We start from the raw sequence: 21590 nt of genomic DNA on the forward strand, positions 1-21590 counted from the left end.
ATCCACAAGGCTTCCCTCCTTCCCGGACAGCAGGGTATCCACAAGACTTCCCTCCTTCCCGGACACCAGGGTATCCACAAGGCTGCCCTCCTTCCCGGACAGCAGAGTATCCACAAGGCTGCCCTCCTTCCCGGACAGCAGGGTATCCACAAGACTTCCCTCCTTCCCGGACACCAGGGTATCCACAAGGCTGCCCTCCTTCCCGGACAGCAGGGTATCCACAAGGCTGCCCTCCTTCCTGGACAGCAGGGTATCCACAAGACTTCCCTCCTTTCCGGACACCAGGGTATCCACAAGGCTGCCCTCCTTCCCGGACAGCAGAGTATCCACAAGGCTGCCCTCCTTCCCGGACAGCAGGGTATCCACAAGACTTCCCTCCTTCCCGGACACCAGGGTATCCACAAGGCTGCCCTCCTTCCCGGACAGCAGGGTATCCACAAGGCTGCCCTCCTTCCCGGACAGCAGGGTATCCACAAGACTTCCCTCCTTCCCGGACACCAGGGTATCCACAAGGCTGCCCTCCTTCCCGGACAGCAGGGTATCCACAAGGCTGCCCTCCTTCCCGGACAGCAGGGTATCCACAAGACTTCCCTCCTTCCCGGACACCAGGGTATCCACAAGGCTGCCCTCCTTCCCGGACAGCAGGGTATCCACAAGGCTGCCCTCCTTCCTGGACAGCAGGGTATCCACAAGACTTCCCTCCTTTCCGGACACCAGGGTATCCACAAGGCTGCCCTCCTTCCCGGACAGCAGAGTATCCACAAGGCTGCCCTCCTTCCTGGACAGCAGGGTATCCACAAGACTTCCCTCCTTTCCGGACAGCAGGGTATCCACAAGGCTGCCCTCCTTCCCGGACAGCAGGGTATCCACAAGGCTGCCCTGAGGATGCTGCCTGCACGGCCACAGGCACCATAGCTTTGTCAACAAAACACAAGAACTAGGGCACCTGCTGTCTTCTGACATAACACAGTTCACTTACAGATGCCTGTTGGTGTTCAGCACTCATCCCACAGATTGTGGGCTCCGCAGGGCATGTGCTTGGGATGGTTTTGTTCAGTGATGACTCTCAAACGCTTGCAAATACAGTCAATAACTAACTCCAGTTTCTCAACTAACCAAAACTTTGCCAAATGAGAAAATGGCTTCCAGCAACCCCTTCGTGCCTATTCGACTCTGGCCGCCCCACAAAACAGAGATGTGTCTGTATATCTGTGAGCTGATGCCAGAGACAGAAAGTGTGTCTAAAAGCAGAACATCGTCAGTCCGTCCCACACATATCGTGTATCTTGAGGAGTCTCTGAACCCAATTTATGCTAAAACTACGACATCCTTCACCTCCTAGCCAGCTCTGCCCCACCCACTGCCGCACACTGACCAGCTCTCCCACGCTAAGAAAAGGCCTATTTAAAAACAGCTTCATTGAGCCTGACTGGAGTGCAGTGTTGTTGCCAAAGCAATGTGCATTCCTACATCAGAGCTGTTTACAGGATGCCTGGCGGCCATGGGCTTGGACCGAGCCTGCTCCTCTGCATACGGATGGCTGCGTGTTGGCAGGATCCCATTTCTACATCAATGTATTAAGCATTTCCAAGAAATGCTTCAGGATATGAGAATGCAGCTACATGTCACATAAGTTTCTTTCAAAAACTTAATCCCCACAGAAGTTTCCAATTGTCCCCAGATGGTAGTGAGTGACTTTCTTCTCCGTGGGGAAAGTCCCGCCATCCAGGTGAGGCGCTGGCTCTCCTGCTCTCCACCCTTGGGCTGGGATCATAGCAGAACAGGCTTCCAGGACGCATGTCCACAGCACCCCGTCCTTGCAGCAATGGCGAGGGGACAGTGCGGCTCCCGGGAATCACCACACCCGGCTCACAGGGACGTCCCTCCAGAATACAAACTCCAGGTTCCCACAAACAGCTACGACTGTGGCTTCAGGAAACATTACTTGTTCTGCACTCAGCTTCCTCATTCAAAAAAACACAACGAATAGTGATTTTTCCTGTGCGTGGCACGTGGTGAATAAATACCTGAGCTTTCTGTCGTGACTCCTGTCCCATTAGATGCAGGCAGGTCTTCGGAGCCCGCAGTGGCACTGCATGGTGTGGGGCAGGGCTGACTGAGTGATGCCACAAGAAACGACGTTTTTCCTTGCGGGGGACACTGGGGTTATTGGATCAATTCCCATATGACTTAGGTCTGATGTTCAGAAGAGAATGGTGTGTTCTGGCCATTTCGGGACCTGAGCAGGGGCGGGCCAGACCTCAGCGTTCTTCACAGCCGTCTTGCTGACCACACTGTCTGTGGAGGCCTGTGCCACCCCCACCCTCTGATCACACCTGCCTTCTCCAGGGGTCAGGGTGCCCAGGGTGGGAACTGAAACCTGTCTTCAATTGTTGAGGACTCATTACACATTTCTGTAAAATTCAGCAAAAACTCACGATGGCCTATGCTCCTCGCAGAATGTGTGACGGTCCCTGTGCTCCCAGGAGGAGGTGGGGAGGGTCCCTGTCCACTCAGAAGGAGATGGGGAGGGTCCCTGTGCTCCCAGGAGGAGGGGAGGGTTCTGTGCTCCGAGGAAGAGGTGGGGAGGGTCCTCTGCTCCCAGGGGGAGGTGGGGAGGGTCTCTGTAGTTCCAGTAGGATGTGGGGAGGGTCCTGGGAGAGCTGAGGCAAGTGCTGTCTTATCCTGACTTTTACACAGGAGAGTAAGTGGTCCGAGGGTACAGACATGGTAGGTGGAATGTCCAGAATTTTACTCCATTTGTCCCGTGCCAAATTCTGTTCATTTCCGTTAACTGACCTAGACCCCTGACCCCCTAGTGCATAAGGCGTGAGGCCTCTTGAGGGTCCAGCAGCTGGTTCTCAATATGTATTATAATGATCCCTCTTTTCTATTCGTTCCTGATAAAACGTTTTAGTTCAGCGACGATCTGAAGCTCCCTGAGCTGCTGCAGGGCACCAGAAGCTGTTTTCCATCTGGCTCCTGAATTGTTTAATTTGTGCTTCACAGAGAGGAGCTTTATTCTCATTTGACAAGTTAGGTTTTAAAAGACCTAATAACTTTTTTAAAATCTGGCAAGGAATAGAACCTTGTTTGTGACCCTGGTTCAAACATTTTGGTGACACAGGACACAGGACATGGTGGCTGCCTGTGTGGTCATGGCATGCCACCCCGTGGGACTCTCCTCTGCCCACAGCGCCAACATCTCATCTCTTTAAGTCACAAAAAATTATGTGTTGTTTCTCTGATGGCTCTAATACTTTAGGTCTTTTTCCAAAATCCTGGTGAAACACTTAAAACTTAAAAATATAATGTTAAAGACAAATGATGTGTGTTACACTTTAGTATAGGTTTTCATTCATGAAACAAGGAAAAGGGAACACTTAGCATTTTTCTCCATCATGGGAAACATTTAAATGCTTCGTATTATGAGGAATGCAGCCTTAAGGCTGTCATCTCTTTAGGAAGACGTGGCTTTTACAATTCACGATTTTTAGGTCTGTTCTCATCCTGTTCTGATCTGGGGTCCTCTCTGCCCTGCCTGGGCTGTCACCATGTCCTGGGGGCGGCGTGGGCCTGCTCTGCAGGGCGTGGAGACTGGGCACTTCTTTTTTGGGGATAGCGTGGGCCGGCCCCCCAGCTCGCGGTGACCGGGCGTGGCCCCCTGCCCTGCCCCTCCAAGGTCCAGTGGTTTTGTTTCCTTAGACCGTTGCTTCATGTAAGCCTTGGTGGTGTCTGCTTTGTTTATAAGGACGTGAATTTAAAGAATCAATAACAGTTCACCTATTAAAATGTAAACTCTCAGGGGTATCTATCATTTAGGAAAGTGAGGTCAACACCCCCCTTCAAAAATACTGTCTCGAAGACACTTTTTAAGCCAAATTTCTGAAAAGAGGTTCAATTAACAGAAAATCTAGAGTCCTATTTTTGAAAGTCATGTTTTTAGGCTAAAAGTTCCACAATATCTCAGCAATGCACATTTCCTCTAAATCATTTCCACAGTCTCTCTCTCTCTCACACACACACACTTAGCCACCAGTGGATTCACACACACCGAGATCACGTGTTCACTGACTCAAGGCCTCTCTTCCCCACTTGCCGGTGTTCGGAAGGGCAGTGTGTTCGAGTTTTTGGCATCTACCCTACACCTAACACAAGGACGACTGAAAACACTTGTTGAATACATGAAATGAATAAAATAGGAATGGTCACGTTCTCACGTTCAAGCCAATTTTCAAAAGTGGACTTAGAAAAAGTGGCAGCATTTTCCAGGCCATGGCGAGCCTGTCCCTGAACAGGGACCTCAGGTTCCCACCAGGCACTGGGGCTTCGTGTGCATTTGCAATTCTGGGCAATCTTACAGCGCATTTTAGGAAACGGTTTAGGCTACCCTCGGATAAATCCATGCCCTTTCCCCACGGTTTTGGTGTAAATGGCTGTGGGCATGGCTGTGGGGATGATTAATGTTCATACATCAGCAAACCTTGACTCTGGGTGGTTAGATTTGCAGAACGCCCTGCACAGCCCAGGGACCGACCTGCCGGGTTCCTAGGTGCACGCGTCATAGAGACTCAGTCACCTGCGTGTTTACATCACTGAAGTCTGTTTCGGCTGCAGGTAAGCACACCCTCAGTCCTTACTTCAATGACAAAAAGTGTTCAAGATAGAGGGACCGGCTGGCATTCAGGAAGAACAAGAAAGCGGCTGTCCTGACCATGGAGCCCCCGGCATCCCTCCTGGACTGTCTGAAGACGTAAAGGTCTCGGTTTCTTCCTGCTCGTGTGGGAGGACGTAGAGCCCTCTGCATCTCTTGGTTGTGTTCTGAGAAAACGGGCCTGTGGCATCCCCTCGGTCACTGTCTGAGGACACAGAGCCCCGGGCGCCTCTGCTGCTTCCTGCAGGAGGTTAGTCAGCTCCAAGGCCTGTGGCATCCCCTCGGTCACTGTCTGAGGACACAGAGCCCCGGGCGCCTCTGCTGCTTCCTGCAGGAGGTTAGTCAGCTCCAAGGCCTGTGGCATCCCCTCGGTCACTGTCTGAGGACACAGAGCCCCGGGCGCCTCTGCTGCTTCCTGCAGGAGGTTAGTCAGCTCCAAGGCCTGTGGCATCCCCTCGGTCACTGTCTGAGGACACAGAGCCCCGGGCGCCTCTGCTGCTTCCTGCAGGAGGTTAGTCAGCTCCAAGGCCTGTGGCATCCCCTCGGTCACTGTCTGAGGACACAGAGCCCTGGGCGCCTCTGCTGCTTCCTGCAGGAGGTTAGTCAGCTCCAAGGCCTGTGGAATCCCCTCGGTCACTGTCTGAGGACACAGAGCCCCGGGCGCCTCTGCTGCTTCCTGCAGGAGGTTAGTCAGCTCCAAGGCCTGTGGCATCCCCTCGGTCACTGTCTGAGGACACAGAGCCACGGGCGCCTCTGCTGCTTCCTGCAGGAGGTTAGTCAGCTCCAAGGCCTGTGGCATCCCCTCGGTCACTGTCTGAGGACACAGAGCCACGGGCGCCTCTGCTGCTTCCTGCAGGAGGTTAGTCAGCTCCAAGGCCTGTGGCATCCCCTCGGTCACTGTCTGAGGACACAGAGCCCTGGGCGCCTCTGCTGCTTCCTGCAGGAGGTTAGTCAGCTCCAAGGCCTGTGGCATCCCCTTGGTCACTGTCTGAGGACACAGAGCCCTGGGCGCCTCTGCTGCTTCCTGAAGGAGGTTAGTCAGCTCCAAGGCCTGTGGCATCCCCTTGGTCACTGTCTGAGGACACAGAGCCACGGGCGCCTCTGCTGCTTCCTGCAGGAGGTTAGTCAGCTCCAAGGCCTGTGGAATCCCCTCGGTCACTGTCTGAGGACACAGAGCCCCGGGCGCCTCTGCTGCTTCCTGCAGGAGGTTAGTCAGCTCCAAGGCCTGTGGCATCCCCTCGGTCACTGTCTGAGGACACAGAGCCCCGGGCGCCTCTGCTGCTTCCTGAAGGTTAGTCAGCTCCAAGGCCTGTGGCATCCCCTCGGTCACTGTCTGAGGACACAGAGCCACGGGCGCCTCTGCTGCTTCCTGCAGGAGGTTAGTCAGCTCCAAGCACCGCTCTGTGCGTGAACGTCTGAGAGTTTCAACGCTCCTGTTAGAGTCGATTAGCCCAGACTTGATGGCTTCGACGTACAAAGTGTACAGACGCACCAGGATGGTGAGGTCCAGGATAAACAGCAATTTATCCACCCCCTTGTGCAAAACCCTGATCTGATGCGTCCTCTGCGTAGCTCCAGTCACCCAGCGCCTCACCTCGCCGGTCTCCAGCCTACCGGTCCAATCTGCTGGGGCCACCTCTCACCTTTCCGGACCCTCCTTCTCCTGTCGGCAGCGCCCTCCTTCTGGCAGAAACAGCTTTTCCCGCCTCACTCCTCAGTCTGCTCTTCACACAGGTACCATGAATACCACAGTGGCCTCCTGAAGACAAAGGCACAATCACATTCGCCCAGATTCCTGTGGGGCTCCCCATAAAATGCAAATTCTACCAGGGCGCCTCGGCTGGCATCTTCCCTCCTGTCCATTCCCTTCTCCTGGGTCATCGTCTCCCCCCGACTCCGTGGCTGTGTCTCCCCTCTGGTCAGTTCCCTTCTCCTGAGTCATTGTCACCTCCTTGCCCCACTGTCCATGGCTGTGTCTCCCCTCCTGCCCTTTCTTTTCTCCTGGGTCATTGTCACCCCCCACACTGTGCTCACAGCTTCCCAGCTGCACTGGAGAGGGACATTTCCTTCCATTTCCAGTGAAAGGTCTTTGCCATATTAAATCAGTAAAACAAGAAAAATTCCCCCATCTCTTACCAGATTGGAGGGCACAGAAAGCATAGGTGTTACATGTGTGATGGGGACATTTCCCAAGTCATAATTTCAGATGCAGACACCCCAGCAAAGGGTGAGCATACGGCAGGGCATCTGCAGCATGGGCTTCACATTCTGGAAGGTTCCGGCTGACTCCCACCCTACCCTTCACTGGCCGAGTAAACTTACAGAAGTTACTTAACCCTTGACCTGGAAGAGCTTCGTCTCACCCGAAAAGGGAAAGTTGTGATTCTAAGGAAAGGAATCTCCTAGGTCGTCTCAGAAGAGACAAGTCATTGGGCTTGGCTTAGAGGTTCCATCCATGGCAAGGTATGAAAATCAGAGTGAAATGCCACCAGGCAATAGCACGACATTCTGTCCCCATTCTCCTCTTTGCTCTATAGCCTTTTCCTTCAGAAACGGAACATTTCAGTGTTTTATATCCACAGAATTTCTGGCTTTGCCTTTTGGAGCCTGGGGAGCACGAGCAGGAGGAGGAACATGACCTTCTTCAGAGGCGGTTACTCATGAGGCCACAGTGCAGAAAGGGCAAGAAATGTCAGTTATAAAATGTCCATGTGCATTTTAATGAACGGTTATTAAAATCCTTCTTTTTCCATCAGGGATCTAAAACATTAAACAATTTGTACTCACTTGTCAGGTATCCTGAGTCGACGCCTCAGGTGCTCGCCGTGGTGAGGGTCCAGTTGCTCGAGGGGTTTGTGTAATGAACTCGTCCTAATACAAACAAAACACGAGTCCCTCAGAGTTGTTCAAAAATCAGGAAATCGGAAAAAAATAAATAAATGAGAACAGAATATTGACAGGAGAGGAAAACAAAGAACTACTGGGAGATTTGAAGGAGGTGAAATGGGCAAAGGGTAAATTTAGCAATTACATTTAAAGTCAGTGGAGAATTAAATGGAATAATCTATTCTTATGTCTATGTATTTGGGTTTTAAAGTTTTGATTAGTATTCACTCAACACTAATTTCTAACAAAATAGAATATTTTCTTATTGTCCGTTTTCACCACTAGTAACTGTAGTAGACCATAACCCCTCCAAAGGAGCCCACAGGATAAACTAATTTTTGAGCGGTCACATTTTCTCCAATGAACTCTTGTTTTCAAGTTTGAAAAGCTTTACAAATACAGAAAAGTGGAGTGAATAATAGAGCCCACTGCCAGGACTCAGATTTAGAAAATAGGTTTAATCTGTTGTTATACCGTATTTATGTTATACATTTGACTTATCTTCATAAAATGAAATCTAGTATTTATAAAATGTTGATTGAAAGGGTTAGGAGTAAAGTTTAACCTCATGTTTATTTCTCCAAATCTCTTTGTTCTACATTAACAGGTCAGGACAACTACGGATGGGAGGCTGAGAGAGGGGTCTCCTTCCCCGTGAGGTCCCCAAAGGTATGTGTCTCCATTTAGAAACTGAGGGATGTCCTTCTCCATCCAGGACTTGGGGGGACAGCGTTCTCCAGCCAGGACTTGGGGGGACGGTGTTCTCCATCCAGGACTTGAGGGGACGGTGTTCTCCATCCAGGACTTGGGGGGAGGGGGACATCGTTCTCCATCCAGGACTTGGGGGGAGGGGGACATCGTTCTCCATCCAGGACTTGGGGGGACAGCGTTCTCCACACAGGACTTGGGGGATGTCTTTCTCCACCCAGGATTCAGGGTTCATCCTTCTCTATCCAGGACTGGGGGTGTCCTTCTCCATCCACGACCTGAGGGACATCCTTCCTTGGGACAGCACGCTTTCCGGTGCCATCCTCCAGAATGCCAGGCTGTCACATGTTGTGGATTGAACTCTAGCATTTTATCTTTAAGGGAATCCCTTCACATTTATAATATTTATCTTCATTCTAAGTGAATCCCTTCACATTTATAACATTTGTAGTGATTTACCATTCAATCACTGTGCCATTTCCCCCAAAGTATGATATGCAGGTTTTTTCTTTTTTGAGATGGAGTCTCCCTCTGTAACCAGGCTGGAGTGCAGTGGCACAATCTTGGCTCACTGCATACTCTGCCTCCCAGGTTCAAGCAATTCTCCTGCCTCAGCCTCCCAAGTAGCTGTGACAACAGGCACCTGCTGCCACGCCTGGCTAATTTTTGTATGTTTAGTAGAGACAGGATTTCACCATGTTGGCCAGGCTGGTCTCAAACTCCTGACCTCAGGTGATCCGCCCGCCTCGGCCTCCCAAAGTACTGGAATTATAGATGTGAGCCACCGTGCCCTGCCAGGTTTGATTTTTGTTCTGACTTCTATTAATTGTTTGGATCCCACCTCCATTTTTTTTTTTTTTGTAATTTCGTTTTCAACTTAATACAGATCCTATTTGGTAAGTATTACATGTACTAGAAAATAATGTGTATCCAGTATTTGTTGTGGCTTTTAAACCTTTAATAAACCCCTAACATTTTTGTCTATTTTCCATTTAAACTGAAAGCACGGATCCCAGCGTCCCTCTTTGGATCTGCTCCTCTCCTTCGTCTCCCCGTATGTCCTGGAGGTGAGGCCAGCACTGGGCCTCACTGCATCGCCTCCTTGGTCCTACTGCTCACGTGCTGTGTCCATCCTGCTGTTTATTATTTCTTCCTCAAGTTTTATTTGAGCTAAGATTAATTTTGCCATAGAAACTTTCTTTCTGTGAATACTTAGTGGTTTCATTTCCTTATTTTTTTTTTTTTGCCCTTAATTTGAAAGTGCTCCTTTGCTACTGACAATTTTATATTTTAATATGTGAGGTTAGCCCTCTGTGTTTGGTAGGAAAAAGTGATATATTTGCACTGATTTCTATCGTGTGATTTTGGATTTGCAACAGTTTACTTCCTTTCTCCAGACGTATTTCTGAGTTTCCTTTTCCACCTCCTTCCGATGCTGGTTTTTAGGGTTTCCGGACTATTTACTTTTCCTCAGTGTCCTACGTTTTTAAATATTTCTAATTATCAACTCATAATTGCATTTGTGGTTTTCTCCCAGGGCTCTAGTTATCACCTCTCCTAGCTTGTCATTTTATTGTTTTTTTCTATTAATTCCTGATATATAGGTATTAGAATTGTCAAATTGTGAATTTAAGCATTTATCCTTTAACTGTGATCATTTTTGCTTCATGTATTTTGTTATTTTGTATCAGGTGCGTGCATGCTATGATCATTAGGTCTTCTAAGCAAGTGGACTCATTCCTAGAAAACGTCCTTCTCTGTCCCTGGTGATGCTGGTCCTTCTCGCCGTCTGTCTCATCTGCAACAGGTACACCTGTGCAGCTTCTTGATAACAAGCGTTTTTGTGGTGTACATTTGTTTCTTTTCAGTTTGAATCTATTTGCCTCTTTGTCTCGAAAGCGTGTTTCTTTGTAAACGCACATGTGGAGGCCTGCTTTTGACCTACTCCGACGGTCTCTCTGTCAGTGGCAGTGTTCAGCCCACGCAGATGGGAGTTAGTGATGTGCCTGGGTTTAAGTCGGCACCTGAAACTCTTATTTCCTCTGTTCCGCCTTCCTCATCTTCTAGATTGTCATAGTTTTGCTTCATTTGTTGTTTTGAAAGTGTTTTTTTGTTGTTTATTTTAGTATGGATTGTGTACCTTGTGTGTGTGTGTGTGTGTGTGTGTTTTAAACTATGACTCCTTGTTTTATTTATTTATTTTTAGGGAGTCATCTAGAAATTAAAATATAAATACTTAAAGTATTAAATAAATATAGTACTTTATGTAACTGTAAAATCCTTACCTCACCCTCCTCTCAGCTTTTGTGCCGTGTGGTCGGTGATGTTTCTTCTGCATATGTTGCAATTCCCAGACGACGTCATTAAAAGAGTACCTTCCCCTCCACTCTTTAATCTTTGGTGCGAGCTAGAATCTCCAATTGTTACCATTTTTCTTTGTCCTCAACAGCTTTATTTTGCATTTACTGTGATCTGGGTGTGATGGCCACACATTCTCTTGGCCTTTGTTTAAGTGAAAACGTACTTTTCTCGACTTCAGTTTTGAAGGCTACTTCAGCAGGTTCGGAATTCCAGGGAAACCTTCTACTTTCAACAGGGTGAGGTCTCTGCTCTGTAGTGCTCTGGGCACCATCATCTCTGATGAGGTGGCTGTAGCAGAAGACCTGGACCCCGAGGGGCTGCCGTGTGGGCAGGGGACACCCACTGTTCACCCGGGGTCTGTGCTGCTTCCAGAGCTGTGCTTCAGCCGGCTGAGTGCTGGGTGGCCAGGTTGCACGTCAGCTGTAGGCACAGCCGCCTTGTGGGTGGACAGCCAAGTCCAGCCCCAGGAGGAGGGCAGGCAGCCCGGGCAACACAAGCTCCCCTCGTCTGGAACCAGCAGAACCTCAGGCACTTGAGCCTCAGCCCCTCACAAGCAACGTCCTCAATGGGTGGCATTCATTCATCTTGGAGGCACAGCTGGGACCCCAGGCACAGTGACATCCCAGGCACATGGGACCCCAGGCACAGTGGGATCCCAGGCACAGGACCCCAGGCACAGTGAGTCCCAGGCACAGTGACGTCTCAGGCACAGTGACATCCCAGGCACAGTGGGACCTCAGGCACAGTGAGTCCTAGGTCACACTGTGCGTGGTTCCCTCAGGCTGCATGCACAGGGCTTGCTCTCTCCTCCTTGCTGGCTGAGCTTTTCTCAGCCGTATCCTTCCATGACTCCAACATGCCAGGCAGGCCACGTGTGTCGACTTCAGGCCTCAGACATGGTTGTTAACACTCACCCTCTTCCTCACAGTCAGAACAGGAGGGTGCCCTTAGTGTCAGTGACCCGTCCCTGTCTGAGAGCCGGATTGCAAAGGCAGCAGCCCAGACAGGGCCCATTGCAACCAAAATGAGAAAGAAAAGCTCTCGCTGCCGCTCACCCTTCTGTTCTGCTGGCTCCACCTGGGAACGGAGGACCTGCCTCAGGGCCCCTTTGAGGTCGGGATCTGCGAGCAAACCTAAAAACCGATCATCACAATAATCGCCACATCCAAGAAGACTGTTGCATCCCTGAATGCATTTAATCCCCAGTCCCCTGGCCATGAAGCAGAGAAGCAAAGAGAGGGTTAGTTCCAGACCTCCCTCATTAAAACCATCTCATTTCTACCATGATGACTTTCACCTGTACATGCAAGAGATGATTAATATAGATTAAGAATTAACACAGTCTCCTTTGTGGGTTTTTATCTCCTTTGTTTCCTTCATTCACTACCCTCCAAAAATTTTGGAGGTCAGAAAAAGGAAAGGTGGGAAGGAGGTGAAGGAGAGAGCAGACGTGTTATTTCCTCTGCGTGAAATCCTGCTGTTGCATCTGAGATTGTCCCTTGGTTTTTAATTAACAAAATCTCCACCCCCATTCCTTATCTTCTTAAGAAATCTCCAAGCATGTCATCTACCCAACCTACACTGAATCTGGGAATATCTCTGGAGCTAAGGTCACACCACCTCCATCTGTAAATGCGTTCTCAGCTGCGAGCTTTTCCACGGAGCTGCACCTGTGCCTGGAACAGCACGTTCTTTTTGCGTCAAAAACATGGGATGGAGTTTCCTTGAAGACACAGCTGCTGGAAACTCAGACTCCAACTCCAAGCCCAGCTCCATGCGCCATCCAGCATCAGGACCAACCAGGATGAGCTGGGGCTTGGCACCACGTGGGGCTAGGGAGGAAGAACGGGAGCTGGGGGATGCAGGGCAGTCCCCTCAGTATTAACGAACCCCATAGGAGTGTTATATTCAACCATACCCCTCCTCATCCTGCACCTCCTTCTAGGGAACTGGGGTCTGGGTGCCCAGCTCAGACCCAGGACACAGTGGAGGCGGCAAATGTCCTCTTGTAGGCAGTGAAGAAGAGCCAGAGCCAGATGGGAGATCTGATGCTTCTGGTTCAGTCATGCGGGAAACCAGCAGCAAAATCTGCTGCCCCCTGGCTGCAGGCCACACCGAGGCAAGGACGGCGGCCAAGTGTGAGCTGCTGGGGAAGCTGCAGGGGGAGGCTGTGTGTGAGAGGATGGGGTCAGCACCAGGGACACCCACCAGGCTGGTGGAGCAGGGCAGCTGCACAGGAATGCAGGACTCACTGGCATCAGGAAGGAGAGCCAACGCCGGGCAAAGCCAAGGGCATGCGCCAGCCCTCTCGCTCTCTGCTGTGTCTTGTCTGTGTGTGTGTACATGCTGTCCCACAAGCAGCTCTTCTTGCCTGCTCGTTCACTCTCAAAGCATCGGTGACTCTGGTGTACTCCTTGGGTCTCACAGCGTTTAATTTTTTCAAGTAAGAAGGTAAACGGCTGCTTCTTTCTCTTCCCTGCTCTTGTAAAACAGCGTTCCTCCAATGTGAGCGTTCCATATTCTCCAGCCACTCATCGTCCAGGCACTGAGTGAAAACTAAGCCGCTCTTGGCTCCCAGGGTCCTCGGGATCGCCCCAGGCAATGGGAGCTCGTCCTTCTTATGACCCGTTTTCTAGATGAGGAAACCTGCCCAAGGCTGCTCTAGTGGAAGGGGAGCACTCAGCCCAGGCTCCACAAACCCCAGACCCCGTGATGGCATAGATGATTGTTAATAAGAACCTTAAAGATAAAAGTTAGATGGAAAAACGTTCTAAGGAATTTCCTAGAGCCAAGTAAGTTTCTAACGAGACTTAATACCACCCATTTCAATCCACATCTGCCACAGTCTACACCAAGCACATCTGTGGGGTGCAGATGAACCAACAGGATTTGAGAACATGCTGTCATCCTGCAGTGGCCTTGCCTATCCTGACCAGGAAGCAGAAATATCAGTAAAGCTTCTGTATAATCCACACAACTCCTACAGGGACACCCAATTCCTGCCACCACCAGCATGAAAACATTGCATTCAGAATGTGCAAGAAAAGTCACCAGACCAGTACTGATCCCAATTGGCGGCTCCCAAACAGCAACACTCTCTTCCTGTTGCTAAAGGCACTGAAGCCTGATGCCAAATTAAAAAGCATCAGTGAAAAATAGAAACTCAAGTCCTCAGATGAGATCTCTACTAATTAGCGTGGAGTGACACACAGGCCATTGAATTTCGATAATGATGGTTTTCTGACTGAGCTCTCCTTTCCTTATCTGTGGGGTTTGCTGGTCAAGGGGCCTGCCTCAGGCAGCTTCCCGCTGAACCTCTGCTGGAAGGGTAGCTCTGAGCGCTCACCGCCAGGGCCCCTCAACACAAGAACGCCCGTGTTTTCTAAAGATGTCCTTTAAAACAGCTCCACACAGAACAGAATCAGCTTGTGAGGCACAAACTCTACCACTGAATCCCTGGCCAAGAGAAGACCTGCCGAGGTGATCTGTTCTAAGCAGTGAGCAGATTTGAGGGTGAAAATGAAATCATCGCTGTTCTGAAAGAACCTGCAAGCTGATGAGGAATTTAACTCACGCACTGAAACAGTTCCCATTCAGTGACGCACAGCGTGCTTGTGAGTCGGTAGCGCATGGTGTGTAGCGCCCGGGCCGCGCTGGGAGGGCCCTGCGTCCGCGAGGGAGAGTCCAGGGTGGAGGCTGCAGCTGCTGCCCTGGGACACCGGCCTCCGTCTCCGGTGGAGTTTATGCTTCTCTGATGTTTTTTCTTCATTGATGAAATGTAGGTAACGGGAGTCCCTGCTTGATGCAGATGACGGGAGAGGTGCGTTCACCGATGTTTTTGAAATGTGTAGCGCAGAGTACGATTTATAAAAAGGACACGGGAAATTCGGTTTAGAGAAGGGACGCGTCAGGTTGAAGCGGAGGCACCTGGCGGGCAGCCTCCCGCGCCTACTAAGGCGCCGGGCTCCACTCAGCGCTGCCCGGTCAGGGGCCACGTGCTGAATACTTCCAGGGGAGCAACTCTGGGACCAGTGCGCGCAGCCAGCAGGCTCCATCTGCGGTTGTCCGGTGGGAGGAGACGGGGCCAGGCGGGACCATGGCCCTGGGGGCCGCGCGGACGGAGGCGAGGCGGACTCTCACACTCGCGCGCCGGGCCTGGCCACCGGGGACTGCCGTGGGCGGGAAACGCAGCCCCCCCAGCGCACGCGGTGCTGTTTACTGTGGCGAGAGGGATGTCAGCTCCTCCGCCTCCGTCTCTGCCGGGCAACTACGCGTCTGCCCCTCGGTGCCGCGGGTGCCTGGAACTGTCCCACAGCCCCCAGCCACGGCTGAATGGAGCTGAGCCACCCACGAGGCTTAAGAGGGAAGACACGATCTGGGAACACCGGGGAGACCTTGCGCAGCACAGTCCCCCTGGTGACACGGTTCCCGAATGGTGGCAGCACAGTTCCCGGATGATGGCGACGCGGTTCCCGGATGGTGGCGGCAGAGTTCCCGGATGATGGTGACGCGGTCCCGGATGGTGGCGACAGAGTTCCCGGATGGTGGCGGCAGGGTTCCCGGATGGTGGCCACAGAGTTCCCGGATGCTGGCGGCACAGTTCCCTGGAGGCGGCACGGTTCCCGGTGGTGCCAGGGTCCCGCGGGTGGGGACTTGTTTCGGGAAGCCCCGAGTCTTTGGTAAGAACGTCTAATTCTGAGCCCACACTGGAGCTGTAAAGGGCCCCGCTCATCTGCGTCAGACGCTCCCTCGGCCTAGTCCCGCTCCCGGGCTGACCCGCTTCTTCCCGTGGGGGGGTTCGTCCCTCCCCGTGAACCGTAACGTGAAGCCGGAGTGAGGCCGTGAGGACCAGGGAGGCGTGTGTGAGAAGCTCCCGCCCGCGCGGAGTGATGAGCACGTGGCCGCCCGCCGCCGCCTCGCTCCCCTTCATCGGCTTCTTCACTCCACAGACGTACCTCGGGGCGGAAGTGCCGCGAACGCGTCAGTTCCTGCGTTTCGCGGCCTGTCCCTCAATGAGCCACTGGACGGGGCGGAGAGCTAAGCGTGCCGAATAGAGGAAACGTCTCCGAGAAAATACGTCCTAAAGTGACACAATAAACCATCACTTGGGAAAAGTTAAAAATATTTTAAAAACGACTAAGGCAAACAGTAACAGGAATCCCCGTCCTGAGAGTCGCCGTCTTCTCTCCGCGTCCCTAGGACGTCTTCATTTAGATGATCATCGGGAAGCTCAGAGGGGACGTTTCTGAAACTGACCCCCTGTCCCACCAAACCGGCCCCCAACAGTCTCTAATTCCATTAAATAGCAACTTCATCTTTTAAAATCTTGGAGCAATCTTTTATTCTTTCATTTCCCCGTGACTCCGGTTTCAGTCGGTTGCTTTCAAAGTTGTCTGGAATGCATGCGTTCCACACGTGCATCTCAGCCATGTCAGCTCAAGCCACCATCACCGCCTGGACGTCGCTGCAGCAGCCCCGGCTCTAACGCTGCCCACCACCTGCCCTCGTTGGAATCCGCGTGGCTACTTGCTCACCTGGGCAAAGTGCTCCAGGACAGAGATTCCCATTGGCCACACGCCCTGTGGGTCCCTCACACTCACAGCAGGGCCCAGCACTTGCGGACAGGAGACACTTGTCGAGGGGACCTGAAAGAATGAATGAATGGTCTGATAGCAGCAGCCTTTTTATCTGTTGTACCTTTTAGTGCTTTTTAATGTCTTTAAAAGTTATTCTCCATTCCGTTCATTCTCTTTCTCCCCAGAACATTGCTGTCTATTTTCACACGTTTATTCCTCCGGATTGGGCACCATTGGATCCTGATCTTTGCTTAGTTACATGGGAACAGCTCCAGCAGTGTCTGAAGATGTGCTCGCTCTTCTTGCTGGCGAGCAAAGACAACGTGGTCTCCAAAGCAATGTGGGTGTTATGTCAGGGAGACTGAAGGGGTTTGAGCACTTCGGAGACTAGAGAGTTTTCTTGAGAAAACATTCATGGTAGCACAAAAAGCCTAAGAAGAGTGCGAGGTGGAGGAAGAGGAGCGGCGCGGGAGAACGGCAGCGTTGAAGCTGCTTTGTTTAATTCACAGAGGGGTGCTGGGGACCAACGCCCAGAGTGGAGAGGAGGCACAGAAGCTCCTGAGAACGAGCTGCCAGCAAACTCCGGCCTGGCTGCCTTTCCAGAAGGCCCACCCACCTGTCACAGATGACCTGGCTGTTCACCACACTCCATGGGGCGCCTTTGGTCAGGGTGTGCAGGGATGTTTGGGGACAGCACAGTCTTAGAGAAATCTGAGGAGTTCTGCAAGCTCAGGTTTTGGTTTCCATCATTCTCTCTACCGATCGTTGGGGCTTCACCTGACACACGCTCTATGGTCGATAACGTGTACTTAAGAAACAAGGAAGATAGAAGCTCTCAGAGTCTTGTCCTGAGAAGACTATTGAAGGAAGTAGCTTGTTTTGCTTTTAAGTAAAGGAAACTTGAGGAGCCAAGGAGGGGGAGTCCATGGTCAGAGCCGGAAAAGTTGTTTACAGATAAATGAAAGGCTGCCATGTAGAAGTTGATTAAACCCAAGGGCAAGAGAGGAGAGGCACCAGTGTTAGTTCAGAGCTGTTTAGGGCGTTGGTGAGGCCTCGAGAGGGTGGGAACAAGCTGGGTGTTCACGAGGAGAGAGGTTACAGGGCCGACCTGCACGGGGGCCGCTGGCCGGTTCCCTGTCCATCCTGGTAAGGCTAAAAACTACCAATAGGTAGAAGTTCCAGTATATACAGAAGATAATCTTTAGAAATATGAAAGGAGAAAGTGCCAAAAAAGAAAACATGACAGTCTTCCCTTACAGTCACCCCTGATAAGAATCACATCTCTAATAACATATATATTTACATAAGCCACCAGAGCAGAGCATGGGGCGTGGAAAAAGCCTTTTTAAGGATACACATTCACGGGATTAGTTGCGTAGGGGGGGTTAGGAATATAGCCTCTGGGCTGAAAATTCGATCTCAAGCAAATCTCCCTGGTGCTTGTAACTCACTTCTTGCTTTGGGTTCTGACACAGTTTTCATATTCTGTAGCGTAGCTGATTGAATCTGTAAACACCTATGTGAATGACCTTAACAAAAATCAGGGTGGGGGAAGCAGTAGGTCCTGCACATTCTCACATCCGAGGGGTCCATGGGACAGTCGCAGGACGGAGAGGAATGTGCCTCCGTTTTGCCCACGTTTGGAGCTGAGGCAGAGGCTGCGCCCCCCTGCCCCGCTGTTTGCTCAGCCTCCCCGTGCACGTTTCCTGTGTGCTGAGCAATTACATGATTCATAGACTTGTGCTGCATCTGGGCGGCCTGCATGACTGGAGGCCAAACGCAGTTCCATTCCTTCAGAAATGGAAAACAGGAGCTGGCTCAAGATCATGTTCTTCGAGACAGAAGACCGCTGGACGGGCTTTGATACCCAGATGCTGTGAATAGCTCTAGGGACAGCATCATGATAATTGAAAGCAGATTCGGCTGAGCACCACGGTGTTATCTTACAGCCACTCCAGCTTTCCCAGCCTTAAGACGTGTGCTTCTGCCAAAGCGTGCGACGTCTTCCTCTTCAGCATGGCCAGTGCTCTCCTCCCACGTTGGGAGCTTGTCCTGAAGTCCAGCAGCTGCTCAGCCTGCCAGCCCAGAGCCTCTCCGGTCTCCACTCTGACTCCAAAATCTAAACGAAGCCCCTGCTTTCACCTATGCTTAGTGCCACCCGCAAGGCAAATGCACAATCCTTCTTTACGGGCTTGTGAACACCCTGGGCTTGACGGGTTTGGGCAGCATCTGCCCACGGTCACCTGGCTTTTTCAAAGAGCCCTGGGATGTTGCCTGCAAAGCGGTCAGTTTGCCTCCTGGTCTAGTTCAAAGCCTGTGGCCACATTGTGCATGTAGCTGGCGTGTTGTGCACATGTCTAAGCTGCTGTTTCTCCAACAACAGGAATTCACCAAAAAAATTGTTGTATTTTAGCTGTAACCTAAACTAATAGTTATTTGCAAAGCAGAGAAGAATCTGTCTCCACAACAGCAGGCCAGTCCTTAACTTCATTTGGGACTAGTTAGGGCAAGCCTGTGCTGAGAAAAGGGGTGGGGAATTGGAATCGGAAGATACAGCCTCTGGCTTCGGCGTTGCCATCACTGTCTTAAGTCGCCAGAGCGGGGTGTGATTCGAAGCTCAGCTTTGGCTCCTGTAGAGCAGGAATAATGACCTGACTGCACAAAGCTGTTTTGAGCTTTAAATGAACCTGTATCCATGATCTAATGTGCAATGTGTGATATTGATGCTTTTTACAAGACTAAATACATAGAGAAAACCCAGTCTCAGCAGCAGCCCATATTTTCCACCCAGTAACTTAGAAAATGCACACGTCAAAGTTCCTCCATCGTTGTTGACTATGTTCTAGAGCGTCAGGCTCCTTCTAGTCTATGGGGAACATTGACCTAACACTATTGACAAAAGATAAATATAAATTCAGGGCAACAGGTAAAGTCATTCATGGCATATTAGATCTTCCTCGGCACCAGGAATAATGACACAAAACCTCCATTTTATTTTCATCCTGTGGTAAGTGTTAGTAAAGTCAGAACAGGATGCAGTCCACGATGGGCTTATGCCTGCTTCTGTGCCACAGCCCCTGTCTCCTGTGCACTTTGACACCACAATGCTCACTACATTTCCGGTTTTCTTGATTCTAATGCCAAAATGTGTGTGGTGTGAGGGGAATGGACGGAGGGCGGAGGGAAGAAGTGCTGTGCAGATGGTATCGGCAGCCTCTGCAGGCTGTTTAGCTGTGAGAGACTAAGTTACAAGGCGTATCCATTTAGCCAAAGCAGTGTGCATTTGTTGGCCACCATGGGTCCAGTCCAGCCTCAGGATACCAAGCTTCCTGTTCCCAGCCTCCCAGAGCCAGCCAGAGATCATCTAATCCACCCGATTGTTTCATTAAGGCGATTCTAAAGTGACAGCAGTTTGGAGTCTATTCATGATTTATTTTGCAAAATAAAAATCCCCATTTCTCTGCCGATCTGTGCCAGAAGTAAATAACTGCACGATTTTTAGACACCAGGCAAGAGCTTTCAGAAGGCAGCTCACCCGCTGCGAAGGCACAGGCAGCCAGTGGGCAGGTGTGGTCCCATGGCGTCCTCTTTCCAGTTACTAGGCCACTGGCTTCCATAGCAAATCTTTTCTAATTTGTTCACTTGTTTTTTGTATGGTTGTTTGCTAAAGATCATCTTGTTAAAATATAAATATATTTTGACTTCCAAACTCATTCTACAAGGTCAGTATTACCTTGAAACAGAAACCAAAGATACAGCCATAATATTAATAGTAACACAAGTCAGTATAGCCAATGAACATTGATGTAAAAATCCTCAACAAAATAGTATCTAACCAAATTCAGCAGTACATCAAAAAGGTCATTCATCATGACTGAGTGAGATTTATCCCTGGGATGCAAGGATGGTTCAGCATACACAAATCAATCAATGTGACACATCATATCAATAGAATGAAGAACAAAACCGTATGATCATTTCAACTGATGCTGAGAAAGCATGTGATAAAATTCAATACTCTTTCAAGATTAAAAAAAACCCGCAAAATATTGGATATGGCATGAACATACTTCAGCATAATAAAAGCCATATATGGGGGCCGGGCGCGGTGGCTCACGCCTGTAATCCCAGCACTTTGGGAGGCCGAGGCGCGTGGATCACGAGGTCAAGAGATCGAGACCATCCTGGTCAATATGGTGAAACCCTGTCTCTACTAAAAATACAAAAAATTAGCTGGGCATGGTGGCGCGTGCCTGTAATCCCAGCTACTCAGGAGGCTGAGGCAGGAGAATTGTCTGAACCCAGGAGGTGGAGGTTGCGGTGAGCCGAGATTGCGCCATTGCACTCCAGCCTGGGTAATGAGTGAAACTCCGCCTCAAAAAAAAAAAAAAAAGCCATATATGATAGACCCAAGGCAAGTCTTGAGTAGGGAAAACCTGGACGCCTTCTCTAAGATCTGGAATATGACAAGGATGCCCACTTTTACCACTGTTACTCAATACAGCCCTAGAAGTCCTGGCCAGAGCAATCAGACGAGATAAAAAACAAAGAGCACCCCAATTGAAAAGGAAGAAGTCAATTTATTCATGTTTGCAGATGATATAGAAATCCTAAAGACTCCACCAAAAAAAAAAAAAAAACTATTAGAACTGAGAAACAAAGTTACTAAAGTCACAGAATAAAAAATCAACATACAAAAATCAGCAGTGTTTCTATATGCCAATAGCAAATAATATCAAAAAGAAAGTAATCCCATTTACAATAGCTACAAATAAAATAACTGGAAATAACCAAAGAAATGAAATACGTTTACAGTGAAAATGACAAAACCTTGATATAAGAAATTAAAGGGAACACACGCAAAAAAGAGAAAATATTTCATGTTCATGGATTGGAAGAATAAATATTGTTAAAATATCTATACTACCCAAAACCATCTACAGATCCAATGCAATTCCTATCTAAATACCAATGAGATTCTTCTCAGAAATAGAAAAAAATCCTAAAAATTATGTGAAACCACAAATGATCCAGAATAACCAAAGCTATCTTGGGCACAAAGAACAAAACTGAAGGAATCACATTACCTGAGTTCAAATTATACTACAGAGCTATGATAACTAAAACAGTATGGTACTGCCATAAAAACAGACACATAGACCAATGGAACAGAATAGAGAGCAAAGAAACAAATCCACAACCTACAATAAACCCATTTTTGACAAAGATGCCAAGAACATACACTGGGGAAAAGACAGTCTCTTCAATAAATAGTGCTTGGAAAATTGAATATTCATATGTGGAAGAATGAAGCTAAACCGTTCTCTTTTGCCATATACAAAAGTCAAATCAAATGGATTAAAGACTTAAATGCAAGATCTCAAACTGTGAAACTACTAAAACAA

Source organism: Aotus nancymaae, unplaced genomic scaffold, assembly GCF_030222135.1.
Source record: "Aotus nancymaae isolate 86718 unplaced genomic scaffold, 86718_ANA_hifiasm-v0.15.2.pri h1tg000057l, whole genome shotgun sequence".
NCBI lineage: Eukaryota > Metazoa > Chordata > Mammalia > Primates > Aotidae > Aotus > Aotus nancymaae.